The sequence below is a fragment of the Coregonus lavaretus genome, assembly GCF_964263955.1.
Source record: "Coregonus lavaretus genome assembly, chromosome: 7".
Lineage (NCBI taxonomy): Eukaryota > Metazoa > Chordata > Actinopteri > Salmoniformes > Salmonidae > Coregonus > Coregonus lavaretus.
The window spans coordinates 40,264,076-40,282,387 of NC_139994.1; the positions used below are offsets into that span (position 1 = coordinate 40,264,076).

Consider the following 18,312-nt stretch of genomic DNA (forward strand, 5'->3'; position numbering starts at 1 on the left):
GTAAGTGAGAATAGTAAACGCCATATTATACTGAACAAAAATATAAACGCAACATGTAAAGTGTTGGTCCCATGTTTCATGAGCTGAAATAAAAGATCCCAGAAATGTTTTGATTGGCTGGGCCTGGCTCCCCAGTGGGTGGACCTATGCCCACCCATGGCTGCGTCCCAGCCCAGTCGTGTGAAATCCATAGATTTAGGGCCTAATGAATTCATTTCAATCGACTGAATTCCTTATATGAACTGTAACTCAGTAAAATCTTTGAAAATGTTGCATTTATATTTTTGTTCAGTGTCGCTTGACCACACTAAGCTTGTTTCTCAGGGCAGCCTGAATAGCATATAAGATAGACTTAGGTTGTGTCCCAAAAGGCACCCTATTCCCTATATAGTGCACTACTTTTGACCAGGGCCCGGTCTCAGCATAGGGAATAGGGTGCCTTTTTGGGACACAGGCTAATGGTGTCTACAATGGAAATTATGCAATGAGCAAGCGTTGTATCAGCCTACACAATGGATGGGCGACACATTGGGTAATTCTCTTTCTGGCTGTGGCATTATTTAGAGATGGCACTCTGAGCTCACAGGTTAGACACGCTGGAGCCCTGTAGTAGTGACACACACTATGACATAGGCCTACACACACTAAGACATAGGCAGACACACACACACTGACATGGTCCTAAGTGTCAACACATGGTATAGGTGTACGGAGCCACCTTGTCCTGTCTTGAGACCTGACACACTGTGTGTGTGCTTGCCCCTTCACTTACAAACCCAGTTTAGGGATATCCCTGACCCCGCCTCACCCCTCCACAGCATCACATAACTCACTGACTAGTGGCTATAGTTAAAGAATGCTTGACAAATGGCACCCTATTCCCTATAAAGTGCACGACTACCCTATGCCCCCTGGTCAAAAATGGTGCACTATAAAGTGCAATTTGGGACACAGTCAAAAACTTCACAACAGACGACTGGACTGGAGACACTCGTGAAGGAGGAAGCAGGGGTTGGAACCGGTTCAGGGAGTACAACCGGAAATCGGAAAATAACAAACAATTTTGAGGAACATAATCAGAACCGCAACGAAAGTGATATAAAGTGCGTTCGGAAAGTATTCAGACCCCTTCACTTTATCCACATTTTATGTTACAGCCTTATTCTTAAATTGATTAAATAAATAAAAATCCTCATCAATGTACACACACTACCCCATAATGACAAAGCGAAAACAGGTTTTTAGAAATGTTTGCAAATGTATTAAAAATGTAAAACTGATACCTTAATTACAGAAGTATTCAGACCCTTTGCTATGAGACTCGAAATTGAGCTCAGGAGCATCCTGTTTCCATTGCTCATCCTTGATGTTTCTACAACTTGATTGGAGTCCACCTGTGGTAAATTCAACTGATTAGGGAGATTTTTTTACTAGAGAAGAATGGATTAACCTTTTCAATGCTAGTTAAGGATACTATAGTTATCACGTTTCACATTGGATTTATTAACTGCAAAAATACGTGTTTTTATTTTAATTCTGGTGCCGCTCTGCAAAAAAAAAAGGAACAGAAAGGAACGATAGAAAACTTTTGTTTTTGTTTTGTTAGAACAGGTTCAGAACTTTATTTTGCTGGTCGCAACAGTGGAATGAAAAAAATAATGTTTCTGTTCAGAATGAAACGATTGGAAAATAATTTTGGTTCCAACTCCTGGGAGAAAATCTGTTTGATGTTTATATGAGATGTGATGGGTAACGGACAGACCTGAGTAAAGCGTTTCAAATGGAATTGTTGGAGTGTTGAGTTACTCCCTGTTGGGGGCAAAGCTGCAGAACACTTGATCAGCATTGTCAGCAACAACTGGGACGTATTCATTAGGCACCAATCGGACGAAAACACCAACTGAATCAGAGAGGGACTACCTGAACTTGTCCAATAAGAAATGCTTGTTTTCATTTCCCCCGTGTTTTCCGTTTGCGATATGCAACTGTATCGATCTACCCTCTTGTAGGAAACCTTCAGGAGCATAGATATCCAGGAAGGTGGTACAGTTTAGTAAATTAATATAAAACAATTCCAAAAGTACAACAAATATGCCAGATAGTGTCCAATCAAAAGCACATATTTTGACCAATACTCCTCTTAAGAAAACCAATGATCCAGACTTCATGTCTATATCATAATCCGTTCAAAAGTTATTGGAGTTTTTACCCTTGTGGGTTGGAGGCCAGAGCAAAAAAAGTGGTCAAAAATCAGGAAAAAGGCATTGCGTCAGCTAGGCTGGATGCTGTGCTAGAATTAAGGCTAGACTGACGGGCTCACATTTGAACTCGTCATCTTTCTTCTCGAATCCGGAGGACATTAAACAATATAGAGTTAAGATAGATATCGATTTTGAGGCATGACATGTAGTATTTTACTATATGCTTTTCATATATAAAATAACTGTCTTTAAAGTAATGACTCGGGACGTCGGTTGTGAGATGAAAGCTTATTTTTAGTAATAATACTTGTTCATGTTACATTTCACCACTTTAGATTCTACAAAACAATAAAAGAAAGTTGCCAGTGAAATCCAGGATAATCACTGGTGCATTCTCATTTTTGTTTTATTTTTTTGCAAGGCATTCTGGTACTTGTAGTCAATAGCGTAATCCAATACAACAGATATGTATGTAGTTCTCTCAATCTCCATCACATTTATTCTAATACAATTACTCCTGTACATGCACTACCGTTCAAAAGTTTGGGGTCACTTAGAAATGTCCTTGTTTACGAAAGAAAAGCAATTTTTTTGTCCATTTAAAAATAACATCAAATTGATCAGAAATACAGGGTAGACATTGTTAATGTTGTAAATGGCTGTTGTAGCTGGAAACGGCAGATTTTTTCATTCAGTATCTACATAGGTGTACATAGGCCCATTATCAGCAACCATCAGTCCTGTGTTCCAATGGCACGTTGTGTTTGCTAATCCAAGTTTATCATTTTAAAAGGCTAATTGATCATTATAAAACCCTTTTGCAATTATGTTAGCACAGCTGAAAACTGTTGTGCTGATTAAAGAAGCAATAAAACAACAGTGAAGAGGCGACTCCGGGATGCTGACCTTCTAGGCAGAGTTGCAAAGAAGAAGCCATGTCTGACTGGCCAATAAAAATAAAAGATCAAGATGGGCAGTCTGAGATATGGCTTTTTCTTTGCAACTCTGCCTAGAAGGTCAGCATCCCTGAGTCGCCTCTTCACTGTTGATGTTGAGACTGGTGTTTTGCGGGTACTATTTAATGAATATGCCAGTTGAGGACCTGTGAGGCGTCTGTTTCTCAAACTAGACACTAATGTATTTGTCCTCTTGCTCAGTTGTGCACCGGGGCCTCCCACTCCTCTTTCTATTTTGGTTAGAGCCAGTTTGTGCTGTTCTGTGAAGGGAGTAGTACACAGCGTTGTACGAGTGTTATGAGTTTCTGGTATTGAGAAGTTCAGGATGCAAGATAGTAGTCGACACTCATATGGGGAGTTGATTCAGTCATTTATTTAATGGTTACAATAATGGATTCAATGACAGGCGGTACGGACGTAGCCTCCTGCCATCTGAATGACTTCCATACAAAATCTCTCAGTTTATATAATGCTCTCCGAGCTGCTTCTTCCAACATCTGGCGTGGCCTTGTCCTCTCTCCCTCACATACATCTTATGAGTTTTACATACATTAATGAATCCTGTATCACAAATCATTATAACAATCCCCCATTTTCTTTATTTTTGTTGTTGCAAGAAGTATTCCAGTAATATAACATTAATTGAACCAAACAAACAAAACATACAAATGAATTCCTAACCTCTTGACATCATTCCAGAAAATACCTTGATTCATGACAATTTGTAAGTTACATGGAAATTATAATATATTCAAATGAATATATCCCAATAAAAATTAACTTCAGTCTTGCCATCCATGTTCCTATTGAATTATCACTAAAAACCTTGAAAAGGCTTCAACAGCGTTCAAATTACCATATTCCCCCACAATCTTTGCATCTCTATTCATACTCTTAATGCCTTCCTGTATGTCTCTAATATTTCCCATAGCTTTAGTTCAATTCCCAAGACCTTCCTTCTGATGGTAATTATGTACAACATGATTCTCCCCCTATAATCGCATACATTCCCCCTTTATCTACTATAATAGCATCCAATGCTATGCGATTATCAATTGCATAGTGTCTAATGAGTGACATTTCAGACCCAATTGCTTGAAAATCCAAGACTGTTAATAGTTACAATATTCAACTCTGTTCAACCCTGACTCTGTTCCCATAATATGCCTTAGGAGAGATACACAGGATAACAATTTGTTTTCAGTCCCTGTTAAAACAGTACACCCCTGAACTAAAACCAAAAGTCAGATCAAATGAAAATAGCATAAACATTCCTATGTCTCAAATACCAAACCCCATAATAGGAACCAATTAAGTTATTGCCTAGCGACAGAGATATGTACCACTCTAAACATCCCTATCAATACCACCCAATACTTCCAATGTATATAGTGACTAATATGTGAATACGGTAACTTAATAATCAACATGTTCATGATATCAGTCACAATCTTCACATTGACTTTCATGTTTCAAACAGTAAGATTCAAAAGTTTCTACTCAAAATAAAGTGTATCCTAAGACATTACCATAACGTATCGCTGTTTTAACTATAATATCTATATAAGACAGTTATCTCAATTGTACAAGGAATACCATTCATGCTGAAAATAGTTATACTAATATCTACTAATGATTTACTTATCACTGTCATCTTATAAATTATAACGAAAACCAAATTACTTAACTCAACCAAATTTAGAATGACAATTCTTATTGATTCACATTGGTCCTATCACTCAAAATTAAACCCCTCAACTTTTAGCACCCATTACAACTGTCAGAATGTACACTTCTATTAACGTACAGTATAAATATCTATAATTATATTATGACCTTCCTCATTCTGAGAATAAATACAGATTATTATCTCAATGCATTCTTAATACCATTAATTTAGCAGTGTATATACAGTGGGGGAAAAAAGTATTTAGTCAGTCACCAATTGTGCAAGTTCTCCCACTTAAAAAGATGAGAGAGGCCTGTAATTTTCATCATAGGTACACGTCAACTATGACAGACAAATTGAGGAAAAAAATTCCAGAAAATCACATTGTAGGATTTTTTATGAATTTATTTGCAAATTATGGTGGAAAATAAGTATTTGGTCACCTACAAACAAGCAAGATTTCTGGCTCTCACAGACCTGTAACTTCTTCTTTAAGAGGCTCCTCTGTCCTCCACTCGTTACCTGTATTAATGGCACCTGTTTGAACTTGTTATCAGCATAAAAGACACCTGTCCACAACCTCAAACAGTCACACTCCAAACTCCAATATGGCCAAGACCAAAGAGCTGTCAAAGGACACCAGAAACAAAATTGTAGACCTGCACCAGGCTGGGAAGACTGAATCTGCAATAGGTAAGCAGCTTGGTTTGAAGAAATCAACTGTGGGAGCAATTATTAGGAAATGGAAGACATACAAGACCACTGATAATCTCCCTCGATCTGGGGCTCCACGCAAGATCTCACCCCGTGCGGTCAAAATGATCAAAAATCCCAGAACCACACGGGGGGACCTAGTGAATGACCTGCAGAGAGCTGGGACCAAAGTAACAAAGCCTACCATCAGTAACACACTACGCCGCCAGGGACTCAAATCCTGCAGTGCCAGACGTGTCCCCCTGCTTAAGCCAGTACATGTCCAGGCCCGTCTGAAGTTTGCTAGAGTGCATTTGGATGATCCAGAAGAGGACTGGGAGAATGTCATATGGTCAGATGAAACCAAAATAGAACTTTTTGGTAAAAACTCAACTCGTCGTGTTTGGAGGACAAAGAATGCTGAGTTGCATCCAAAGAACACCATACCTACTGTGAAGCATGGGGGTGGAAACCATCATGCTTTGGGGCTGTTTTTCTGCAAAGGGACCAGGACGACTGATCCGTGTAAAGGAAAGAATGAATGGTGCCATGTATCGTGAGATTTTGAGTGAAAACCTCCTTCCATCAGCAAGGGCATTGAAGATGAAACGTGGCTGGGTCTTTCAGCATGACAATGATCCCAAACACACCGCCCGGGCAACGAAGGAGTGGCTTCGTAAGAAGCATTTCAAGGTCCTGGAGTGGCCTAGCCAGTCTCCAGATCTCAGCCCCATAGAAAATCTTTGGAGGGAGTTGAAAGTCTGTGTTGCCCAGCGACAGCCCCAAAACATCACTGCTCTAGAGGAGATCTGCATGGAAGAATGGGCCAAAATACCAGCAACAGTGTGTGAAAACCTTGTGAAGACTTACAGAAAACGTTTGACCTGTGTCATTGCCAACAAAGGGTATATAACAAAATATTGATAAACTTTTGTTATTGACCAAATACTTATTTTCCACCATAATTTGCAAATAAATTCATTAAAAATCCTACAATGTGATTATCCTGGATTTTTTTTCCTCATTTTGTCTGTCATAGTTGACATGTACCTATGATGAAAATTACAGGCCTCTCTCATCTTTTTAAGTGGGAGAACTTGCACAATTGGTGGCTGACTAAATACTTTTTTTCCCCACTGTAGGCTACACGGCTAGCTAAAGAAAATAATTTATGCATCCTCACATAAATATGCTGGCTGTAGCTGAATACTGACATTTACAGTGAGGGAAAAAAGTATTTGATCCCCTGCTAATTTTTGTACGTTTGCCCACTGACAAAGACATGATCAGTCTATAATTTTAATGGTAGGTTTATTTGAACAGTGAGAGACAGAATAACAACAAAAACTCCAGAAGAACGCATGTCAAAAATGTTATGAATTGATTTGCATTTTAATGAGGGAAGTAAATATTTGACCCCTCTGCAAAACATGACTTAGTACTTGGTAGCAAAACCCTTGTTGGCAATCACAGAGGTCAGACGTTTCTTGTAGTTGGCCACCAGGTTTGCACACATCTCAGGAGGGATTTTGTCCCACTCCTCTTTGCAGATCATCTCCAAGTCATTAAGGTTTCGAGGCTGACGTTTGGCAACTCGAACCTTCAGCTCCCTCCACAGATTTTCTATGGGATTAAGGTCTGGAGACTGGCTAGGCCACTCCAGGACCTTAATGTGCCTCTTCTTGAGCCACTCCTTTGTTGCCTCGGCCGTGTGTTTTGGGTCATTGTCATGCTGGAATACCCATCCACGACCCATTTTCAATGCCCTGGCTGAGGGAAGGAGGTTCTCACCCAAGATTTGACGGTACATGGCCCCGTCAATCGTCCCTTTGATGCGGTGAAGTTGTCCTGTCCCCTTGGCAGAAAAACACCCCCAAAGCATAATGTTTCCACCTCCATGTTTGACGGTGTGGATGGTGTTCTTGGGGTCATAGGCAGCATTCCTCCTCCTCCAAACACGGCGAGTTGAGTTGATGCCAAAGAGCTCAATTTTGGTCTCATCTGACCACAACACTTTCACCCAGTTCTCCTCTGAATCATTCAGATGTTCATTGGCAAACTTCAGACGGGCCTGTATATGTGCTTTCTTGAGCAGGGGGACGTTGCGGGCGCTGCAGGATTTCAGTCCTTCATGGCATAGTGTGTTACCAATTGTTTTCTTGGTGACTATGGTCCCAGCTGCCTTGAGATCATTGACAAGATCCTCCCGTGTAGTTCTGGGCTGATTCCTCACCGTTCTCATGATCATTGCAACTCCACGAGGTGAGATCTTGCATGGAGCCCCAGGCCGAGGGAGATTGACAGTTATTTTTTGTTTCTTCCATTTGCGAATAATCGCACCAACTGTTGTCACCACCTCACCAAGCTGCTTGGCGATGGTCTTGTAGGCCATTCCAGCCTTGTGTAGGTCTACAATCTTGTCCTGACATCCTTGGAGAGCTCTTTGGTTTGGCCATGGTGGAGAGTTTGGAATCTGATTGATTGCTTCTGTGGACAGGTGTCTTTTATACAGGTAACAAGCTGAGATTAGGAGCACTCCCTTTAAGAGTGTGCTCCTAATCTCAGCTCGTTACCTGTATAAAAGACACCTGGGAGTCAGAAATCTTTCTGATTGAGAGGGGGTCAAATACTTATTTCCCACATTAAAATGCAAATCAATTTATAACATTTTTGACATGCGTTTTTCAGGATTTTTTTGTTGTTATTCTGTCTCTCACTGTTCATATAAACCTACCATTAAAATTATAGACTGATCATTTCTTTGTCAGTGGGCAAACGTACAAAATCAGCAGGGGATCAAATACTTTTTTTCCCTCACTGTAGCTGAGCTAGATATAGGAGCTCTTAGGCTTACACTAGCTACCGTATTAAAGTTACCTTAGAACAAACCAGGCTTCATTTGATCAATATCATGGAAGTCATTATATGAGGAAAAAGCCAATTGCGACTGAAAACGTTGATAATTCCCTGGGGGAGTTGCTTCTTGCCTGGACCTCTTTGGCTGGTCAGTGCAATCAAGAAAAAAAGAAAAAAAAAAACTTTTTCAAACTACAGTGACAATTTCAGAATGTAACAGGCTGTTAATACAATTTCAAGTAAAATTTCAATAAAACAAGTCTCAAAAATAAGGAAAATGTCTGTACATTTCAGCTGTTTAAAAACATTTCTATGCCATTACACTTTTTACTCCAAGAGTGTTTGCTCAACGAGACAATTGTGTTTACACTGCCTTGCTTAGAGGAGGCAACTGTCGGTTGAGTGTCATGCGCTACCTCGGTCGAGATGTGACAAGTTCGCAAGATTACATTGCAGTATACAGTGCCTTCAGAAAGTATTCGCACACCTTGACTTTTTCCACATTTTGTTGTTAGTCTGAAATTTAAATTGATTAAATTGAGGTTTTTGGTCACTGGCCTACACACAATACCCCATAATGACAAAGTGGAATTATGTTTTTCGGAATGTTTACAAATTTAATTAAAAATGTAAACCTGAAATGTCTTGAGTCAATAAGTATTCAACCCCTTTGTTATGGCAAGCCTAAATAACTTTGAGTAAACATTTGCTTAACAAGTCATATAATAAATTGCATGGACTCACTGTGTGCAATAATAGTGTTTAACATGATTTTTGAATGACTACCTGATCTCTACCCCACACATATACAATTATCTATAAGGTCCCTCAGTCGAGCAGTGAATTTCAAACACAGATTCAACCACAAAGACCATGGAGGTTTCAAAAAAAAAAGAAGGGCACCTATTGGTAGATGGGTTAAAAGAAGACATTGAATATCCCTTTGAGCATGGTGAAGTTATTAATTACACTTTGGATGGTGTATCAATACAATGATACAGGTGTCCTTCCTAACTCAGTTGCCGGAGAGGAAGGAAACCGCTCAGGGATTTCACCATGAAGCCAATGATGACTTTACAACAGTTACAGAGTTTAATGGCTGTGATAGGAGAAAACTGATGATGGATCAACAACATTGTAGTTACTCCACAATACTTACCTAATTGACAGAGTAAAAAGAAGGAAGCTTGTACAGAATACACATATTCCAAAACATGCATCATGTTTGCAACAAAGCACTAAAGTAATTCTGCAGAAAATGCAACAAAGCAATTCACTTTTTGTCCTGAATACAAAGTGTTATGTTTGGGGCAAATACAATACAACACATTACTGAGTACCCCTCTCCATATTTTCAAGAATAGTGGTGGCTGCATCATGTTATGGGTATGCTTGTAATTGTTAAAGACTGGGCAGTTTTTCTGGATAAAAAAGAAACTGAATAGAGCTAAGCACAGGCAACATCATAGAGGAAAACCTGGTTCAGTCTGCATTCCACCAGACACTGGGAGATAAAACCACCTTTCAGCAGGACAATAACTTAAAACACAAGGCCGATTCTACGCTGGAGTTGCTTACCAAGAAGACAGCGAATGTTCCGGAGTGGCCGAGTTACAGTTTTGATTTAAATGTACTTGGAAAATCTATGACGACCTGAAAAATGGTTGTGTATCAACAATCAATTTGACAGAGCATGAAGAATTTAAAAAGAATAATGGGCAAATGTTGCGCAATCCAGGTGTGGAAAGCTCTTAGAGACTTACCTAGAAAGACTCACCGCTGTAATCGCTGCCAAAGGTGCTTCTACAAAGTATTGACTAGGGGGTTTGAATACTTACGTAAATTATACAGGGCATTCGGAAAGTATTCAGACCCCTTGACTTTTTCCACATTTTGTTACGTTACAGCCTTATTCTAAAATTGATTCGATAGTTTTTTCCCCCTCATCAATCTACACACAATACCCCATAAGTACAAAGCAAAAACAGGTTTTTATCAATTTCTGCGAATATAATGAATAAAAAAAACGGATATGACATTTACATAAGTATTCAGACCCTTTACTTAGTACTTTGTTGAAGCACCTTTGGCAGCGATTACAGCCTCGAGTCTTCTTTGGTATGACGCTACAAGTTTGGCACACCTGTATTTGGGGAGTTTCTCCCATTCTTCTCTACAGATCCTCTCGAGCTCTGTCAGGTTGGATGGGGAGCGTTGCTGCCCAGCTATTTCTCTCTAGAGATGTTCGATCGGGTTCAAGTCCGGGCTCTGGCTGGGCCACTCAAGGACATTCAGACACTTGTCCCGAAGCCACTCCTGCGTTGTCTTGGCTGTGTGCTTAGGGTTGTTGTCCTGTTGGAAGGTGAACCTTCGACCCAGTCTGAGGTCCTCAGTGCTCTGGAGCAGGTTTTCATCAAGGATCTCTCTGTACTTCGTTCCGTTCATCTTTCCCTCGATCCTGACTAGTCTCCAAGTCCCTGCCGCTGAAGAACATCCCCACAGCATGATGCTGCCACCACCGTGCTTCACCGTAGGGATGGTGCCAGGTTTCCTCCAGACGTGACGCTTGGAATTCAGGTCAAAGAGTTCAATCTTAGTTTTATCAGACCAGAGAATCTTGTGCCTTTTACTGAGGAGTGGCTTCCATCTGGCCACTCTACCATAAAGGCCTAATTGATGGAGTGCTGCAGAGATGGTTGTCCTTCTGGAAGGTTCTCCCATCTCCACAGAGGAGCTCTGATTGGTCAGTTTGGCCGGGCGGCCAGCTCTAGGAAGAGTCTTGGTGGTTCCAAACTTCTTCCATTTAAGAATGATGGAGGCCACTGTGTTCTTGGGGACCTTCAATGCTGCAGAAATGTTTTGGTACCCTTCCCCAGATCTGTGCCTTGACACAATCCTGTCTCGGAGCTCTACCGACAATTCCTTCGACCTCATGGCTTGGTTTTTGCTCAGACATGCACTGTCAACTGTGGGACCTTACATAGACAGGTGTGCCTTTCCAAATCATGTCCAGTCAATTTAATGTACCACAGGTGGACTCCAATCATGTTGTAGAAACATCACAAGGATGGTCAATGGAAACAGGATTCACCTGAGCTAAATTTCTAGGCTTATAGCAAAGGGTCTGAATACTTATGTAAGATATTTTGTTTTTAATAAATGTGCAAACATTTCTATAAACCTGTTTTCGCTTTGTCATTATGGGGTATTTTGAGTAGATTGAGGAAATGTTTTTATTTAATCAATTTTAGAATACGGCTGTAACGTAACAATGTGTAAAAAGTCAGTGTCTGAATACTTTCCGAATGCATTGTAACTACTAAGTTAACAAACCAAATGCACAACTGCAGAGTTAGCACATTTTAGACCGTTAACTTAATCGTTATAAGATATCTCGCTGGCAAACATTTAGTTGTGAATTCCTTACTGTAACTATACTGAACAAAAAAAACGCTGCATGTAAAATATGTGAAAGATCCCGGAAAACTTCCATATGCATAAAAAGCTTATTTCTCTCAAATGTTTGTGCACAAATTTGTTTACATCCCTTTTAGTGACCATTTATTCTTTGCCAAGATTATCCATCAACCTGACAGGTGTGGCTTATCAAGAAGCTGATTAAACAGCATGATCAGTATACAGGTGCACCTTGTGCTCGGGACAATAAAAGGCTATTCTAAAATGTGCTGTTTTGGCACACAACACAATGCGCAGATGTCTCAAGTTTTGAGGGAGTGTGCAATTGGCTGTTGCCAGAGAATTGAATGTTCATTTCTCTACCATAAACCACCTCGCCTCCTACGTTGTTTTAGAGAATTTGGCAGTACGTCCAACCAGCCTCACAACCGCAGACCACGTGTAACCACGCCAGCCCAGGACCTCCACATCCGACTTCTTCACCTGAAGGATCGTCTGAGACCTGCCACCCGGACAGCTGATAAAACTGAGTATTTCGGTCTGTGTTATTATTATTATTATTATTATTTTTATATATTTTTTTCTTCTGTCTGTATTTAAAGCCCTTTTGTTGGGAAAAACTCATTCTGATTGGCTGGGCCTGGCTCCCCAGTGGGTGGGCCTATGCCCTCCCAGGCCCACCTATGACTGCGCCCTTGCCCAGTCATGTGAAATCCAGTCATGTGAAATCCAATTGACAGATTTCCTTATATGAACTGTAACTCATTAAAATTGTTGACATTTTTGCATGTTGCATTTATATTTTTGTTCAGTATATACAGTATACAAAAACTTCAAAGAAATCGTATTGACGGTATTGAAAATCGATCCTGTGGCTATTTCCAAATACCCTGGTATACACGGTATACCGGCCAAGCCTAAAAGGTTGCGTGCCAGATGGCATCTCACCTTATTGGCATCGCACACTATATATAGCCTCTCACCTTATTGGCATCGCACACTATATATAGCCTATGTGCTGTGTTCCATTCAAGCATAATGAATATCAACACAGACCCAATGCCCACCATCACTCACTGCTATGTGTGTGTGTGTGTGTGTGTATGGCCTTAGCCTATCAGAGAATAGGTCTAGCTATACACAAACGTTGCATGCTAGCTGGCAGCCATAAGCTCTGGCCTAAATGTGTGTGTTTGATTCTCAGAGAGAGAGACAGAGAAAGAGAGAGATGTATGGAAAAATAGAAAAAGAAAGAGGAGGAGGGAACTGAGCCCGGTTGCATAAAACATCTTAAGTGTTTCCCTTAAGAGACAATTTTCCCTTTCCTAAGGAAGTTGTTTTAAGGGCGTTGCATAGAGCCCCTCAAATATTTCCTTAGGTAACAGCAAACTTAAGGGGGTTTAAGGTAGTTTGAAGGCATGTATGGCAGAAAGAGTATTTGGTTACCATGGAGATGGCCTGATTCACTGACTAAACTTATTGTCAAAGAGATCGCTTTCATTTTGTGAGATAGCAAAATAGAGCTTCTACAATCAAGACAGGATAACCAAATTGCTTCAGATGATGATAAACCATGTTTCTTGTATCTTTTTTCTCAACTTGTTTATATTACTTTCTAGTAAGTTAAGCTAGCTTACAGAGTAGCTATAGCTAACTAGCCAGTTAGCTTTGTAGCCATGGATTGTGCACCTTCCATTGTTTAGCTAAGTAGCTAGCTAGTTGATGTTTTCCTTAATGTAACCAGAGCAGATGAAAACAACATTCACCTCCACGAATGGTGTTTACATTGCTATCCATACTGAATGAAACGGTTAAGGGACCTCGTGGGCACCCTTAACTTTTTCACTTAATTTAAGGGGGAAATACACCTATGTTTTGTGCAACTGACTTAAAGTTAAGGAAAATGAACTTAAGGTGTTTTATTCAACCGGGCCTTGGCTTGAGCTGTGTGTTGCCCTCAAACTGTATGTGTTGGATTTGACAACATACAGGTGTATGTGTGTGCGCGCGCTGTGCATGTTTGGGTGTGGTAGGGAGAAAATGACTTTGCTGCTTTCTCACTTCTCGTTCCTCTTTATATTTTCTCCCTCAATTTCTGCTTCATCATTTGCAAATAAATTCATTAAAAATCCTACAATGTGATTTTCTGGATTTTATTTTCTCAATTTGTCTGTCATAGTTGACGTGTACCTATGATGAAAATTACAGGCCTCTCTCATCTTTTTAAGTGGGAGAACTTGCACAATTGGTGGCTGACTAAATACTTTTTTTCCCCACTGTATGTTTATCCCCCTATCCATCCATCCCTATCATCTATCCATCCATCCCTCTATCCATCAGCCTTTCAATCTGTCACTGCAACCTGCCATTCAAATGTGTTTACTGGTGTGAGAAGTGCGCACACACAAACACACACACACACTGCATACACTCACACACGACAGTAATCACGTTCATAGTTTCACACACTTTAACGCGAATGCATTCTTCCTCCACGCGCACACACACCCCTCTAGGGAGTATAGTCCCCCCCCCTCCACACACAAACGTTGGTGCTCACAGTAAACTGAGACCCAGTGTGGCACCACCATGCTAAGGTCAGGGGCCTGTCATGCTAAATAATGTCCCCCGGCCAGAAAGTGTCCCCCTCTGTGTCACAATTGGATTCAATAAACTATTAGCGTCCGTTGCTATATCAACGGTTTGATGACCTAATGATTAGAATTTCGGAGATCATTACAGCCTAAATGACATTCTTTTCATCATCGCTATGCAAACAAGGCTGATTTCTGTGACAATTTCACTGTTCAAACAAGTTTTGTTTAGCTAATAAAATTAAAACATTACTTCAAACTAATTTTGGGTACCTTGTTAACATTACAACATGAAGTCCATGTCTTAAACATTGCTACGTTTCAGAAATGGCAAATACAACAATCTGCTTGACACATTAAAGTTACTTAACTTATTTCAGTAGTCCTCTATTATGATTCATTGTTTTCTATCATAGCTCATTAGTACACCCTTGTGGTTGAATATATATGTCTCTATTGTAGGTCCTAGGATACAAAAATGAATAATGTGGAACAAATAAATACCATCAAGGATACCTTACAACTTACAATAATGAACACCTTGTGAAACAGCTGTGCAAACCAACCTGGCAATATTTAAGATTTTAATACATAAACATTGATATTTTTTGGTACAGTTGTTGTCATTAATTTATTTTCACAGATGTTTTTGTACACACATGGCAATCATAGACTGAAATACTGAATTCTGGTGTGTGGACTTTTGAGGAGGTGGTTGCTGTGTGCAGAGGTTCTGCCTGTCACTTGTTCTCAACAGGCAGTTAGTCTCGGAAGGGGGACTTGAAGAGGGAGACTGCAAAGTCCAGGCACTGCTGCTCTCTTTGTTCTGAGTGTTTGCAGTGTTAGTGTTTTTAGTTAATCTGTGTATCTCACATATTATGTGCCCAGTATGCTAGCGCAAGAAAACTTTCTTAGCAGATAATGACAACATGACAATAACAGTAGTTGTAGATGATGTAATGAAAAGTTGGAGGGTGGTTGGTAATGGAGGACATCAGGTGGATCCACGTCTGGGTGTTGGGCAGAACCCCTAGGTCCTGGAGAACAGGAGCAGAGTTAAAGGGAACAGGGTAGGAGACAGAGACGTAAACAAGCAAACACACAGGTTATATTTTACTGTGAGAAAATGTGATGGATTAGTGCAGTGTTATAAATGGGAGATTATGTACTTTTCAACACTTTTGGAAGGTATAGCCTACCTCAAGCTGGTCCCCCTCCGACTCAGACTGATCCGAATTCACTGGTTCTGGTGGATGGGATACCTCCTGGTCGATGGTCCTAAAGGCATTTGGAGAGGTAAATTGAAGGGGTACATTTTCATAAGCTCAGCATAACTACAATTTCTTGCTTTCTCAAATGTCAACCAAAGCTTAACATACTTTGTCTATTGAGCTTCACCAAAGTGTAGGGCGTCAGTGCTTTCAGTGGTCGACCGTCCAACTGCTCCAACTGGAGAAGATTATTGGCTTCCACCGAGGTAACCCTAGGAAGAAAGAGAAAAATATCAGTGTGAGGGAAACTAAAACTAGCTTCAGGTTATTTTGTGTGCAAATAGTTATTATCTGAGATGTTTTTATATTCACCTTAACAGATGGTGACCCCAGCTAGGAGCGAAAGAGCAGTGAGGTTTCCCAGTTCTCGACTTCCTTACGTCCTTCTTCCAAACCAAGTCATTCGCCCGGTGGTCCCCTTCATGATTCTGCTCCAGTAGCTCTCCTCCTGTTTCTCCTGCGCCTTGTTGATGTTCAATTATATTTCATATTACAAATAAATTTCTTACATATCTCTTGGAGGGACAGAAAATACATTAACAGCGGACAATCATTTTTACCTGGTCAAAAACCTCCACATCCTTCTCAGTCCATGCCTGAAGGTGGTCCTCGAAGGCGTTCTGATCTGGTTCGACAACTTCCACCACATCAGGTGGGGTTTCAGTGATCTGAAAGTACGTTATACAAAAATAGCAATAGACAAACAACAAAACTAATTCAATCATGGGTGAACTGTGGGTTGAAGATGTCCATCATCTGGATTCTCGCCAGTCTCGTCCTTGATGGGTATCATACAAAACGAACATCTATTTTTGGTTCCAAGCACCCTTTTTAATGGGTTACAGAAGGGAATATAAAGTTAAGCACGTACTCTTCATTTACTGACCTTAATGGGTATTGCCTCCACCCACTTGGTAAAGTGATCGGTCGCTGTCAGACACCAGCTGTTGCCATTCCTGGATTTGGGAAGGGTCCGATGAGGTCCACCCCTAACATTTAAAGTGTTAGAGAGAATATTACTTTATTCTTACCCGTATCTGTGTCATACAGTATGCAGATTTTCATATTTGTAAGGCTACTGACACACACACACACATTCTATGATATTGAACTCTGCTGTGGTCAAATAAAGCAACCATTACAAAACAACTTATCAGGGCAAAATTTGAATTGGGACACTTACCAATCATGTGCCGTTGTGAAACAACTTTGATGGGCTTCAACTCCGGCGCCACAGTCTTTGCCCTCTCAAACTTCTGGCAGGCTAGACAGGGTACTGACCTTTAAGCAAAAAGTGACAAATTAAAACATTGTGGCCTCTGATATGACATTCATTGAAATCATAATAATTTCAGATATAATAGAATGTGATTGATAAACAAAAGGTTATTTCACTTGCCCAGCTGTCCACCTCCTTGACAATTCCCCGTCAGAAGAATCGTAGGTTGATTTTGGCAATCATGCACTTCACTCCAAAAATACCGTCCTTCAGGACACTTTTTGGCAGGGGGACACTATTTGGCATGACAGGCCCTCTCACAGGTTTACTTAGCTGTGTGTGTGTGTCTGTGTCAGACCTAGGATAACTATAGTTGTAACAAGGGATCGCGTTAAAGTTTAGAAATCAGCATTTTCAAAACAGACCATAAAAAAATCAGCATTTTAAACCATTTCACCTGCGTTTTACATTGAAAGTCAAGTGTTGTTGTTTTTTTAGTTCAACAGTGATTAGGGGCGTGCAACTATAGTTTTCCTTCACAGAAAATATAGTAGTGCTACACATTCGGCAGAAAATAGCTAGAGCTTACAATGAAAAAGGAAGGTATTTATTGCTGAAATGATGCATGGCCATCCTATTTCTGTTTATCACAGAAAGAATGCAGCCAGCTACATTTCCTAATGTTTTGCTTGAAGTTAATATTTTCCAAAGAAAAGTAGGTTACACAGAGAAAAGTAGCTACACATCAGTCAGAGCGCTGTCTGCAGATCTGCATTTTTAAATGGAGCAAGATATTTCTTATGCATTTTATGAAAAACGCAGAATTCTGCATTAACTCGACCCCTGGTTGTAACTATACTTTGTGGAAAGTAACTTTTTCCAGGTTAACAAATTGTTACTTTGGAGGTGACTACAACTATTTGTATACAGATTCCTAAAAATTGTGACTACTTTTCAAAAGTATTTGAATACAGATCTCAGAAAGTGACTACTTTTTAAACTATTTGAATACAAATCTGTGAAACAACCTACTTTAAAAAAAAAATTCATTGGATACACTATGTTTCTATCAGAACATTTTTGTAAATGTCCATTCTCCTGAATGTTCATTGCCCCAGGTGTACATAATCAAGTCAAACCCATTATATTTTGTACAGATAAGTATAAATAAGTTGTGATGCTATACTACTGTATGACGCTTTCAACATGCCACTGAAAATGTAGAAAGCTGCAATTTTATGGATGCTTAGCAAGAACAGCTTCGAACCTCTGGCCATTTGAGGGTTAGTGTTCTTGTTTCAAACACACAATACCATCATTAAAGGGATAGTTTACTCAGAATACAAACTACATTGGCTGTAGTTGATTCAAAAAGGCAGTTTTGGGATATTTATACTGAACAAAAATACAAACGCAACATGCAACATGCAACAATT

At 40.0% G+C, this 18,312-nt stretch overlaps 1 protein-coding gene and 1 long non-coding RNA gene across 2 annotated transcripts in view; one reads left to right on the forward strand and one right to left on the reverse strand.

Annotated features, from left to right (window-relative positions):
- LOC311132716 (serine/threonine-protein kinase MARK2-like) overlaps positions 1-18,312 on the forward strand; it is a 134,981-nt gene that overhangs the window by 14,661 nt on the left and 102,008 nt on the right. The window lies entirely within an intron of this gene.
- On the reverse strand, positions 14,942-16,933 carry LOC311132263. The gene is made up of 7 exons (XR_014613506.1): positions 16,841-16,933; positions 16,544-16,646; positions 16,218-16,325; positions 15,970-16,120; positions 15,766-15,869; positions 15,586-15,664; positions 14,942-15,423 (listed from the first exon to the last, which is right to left on the reverse strand). It is a non-coding gene; the product is annotated as an uncharacterized lncRNA (long non-coding RNA).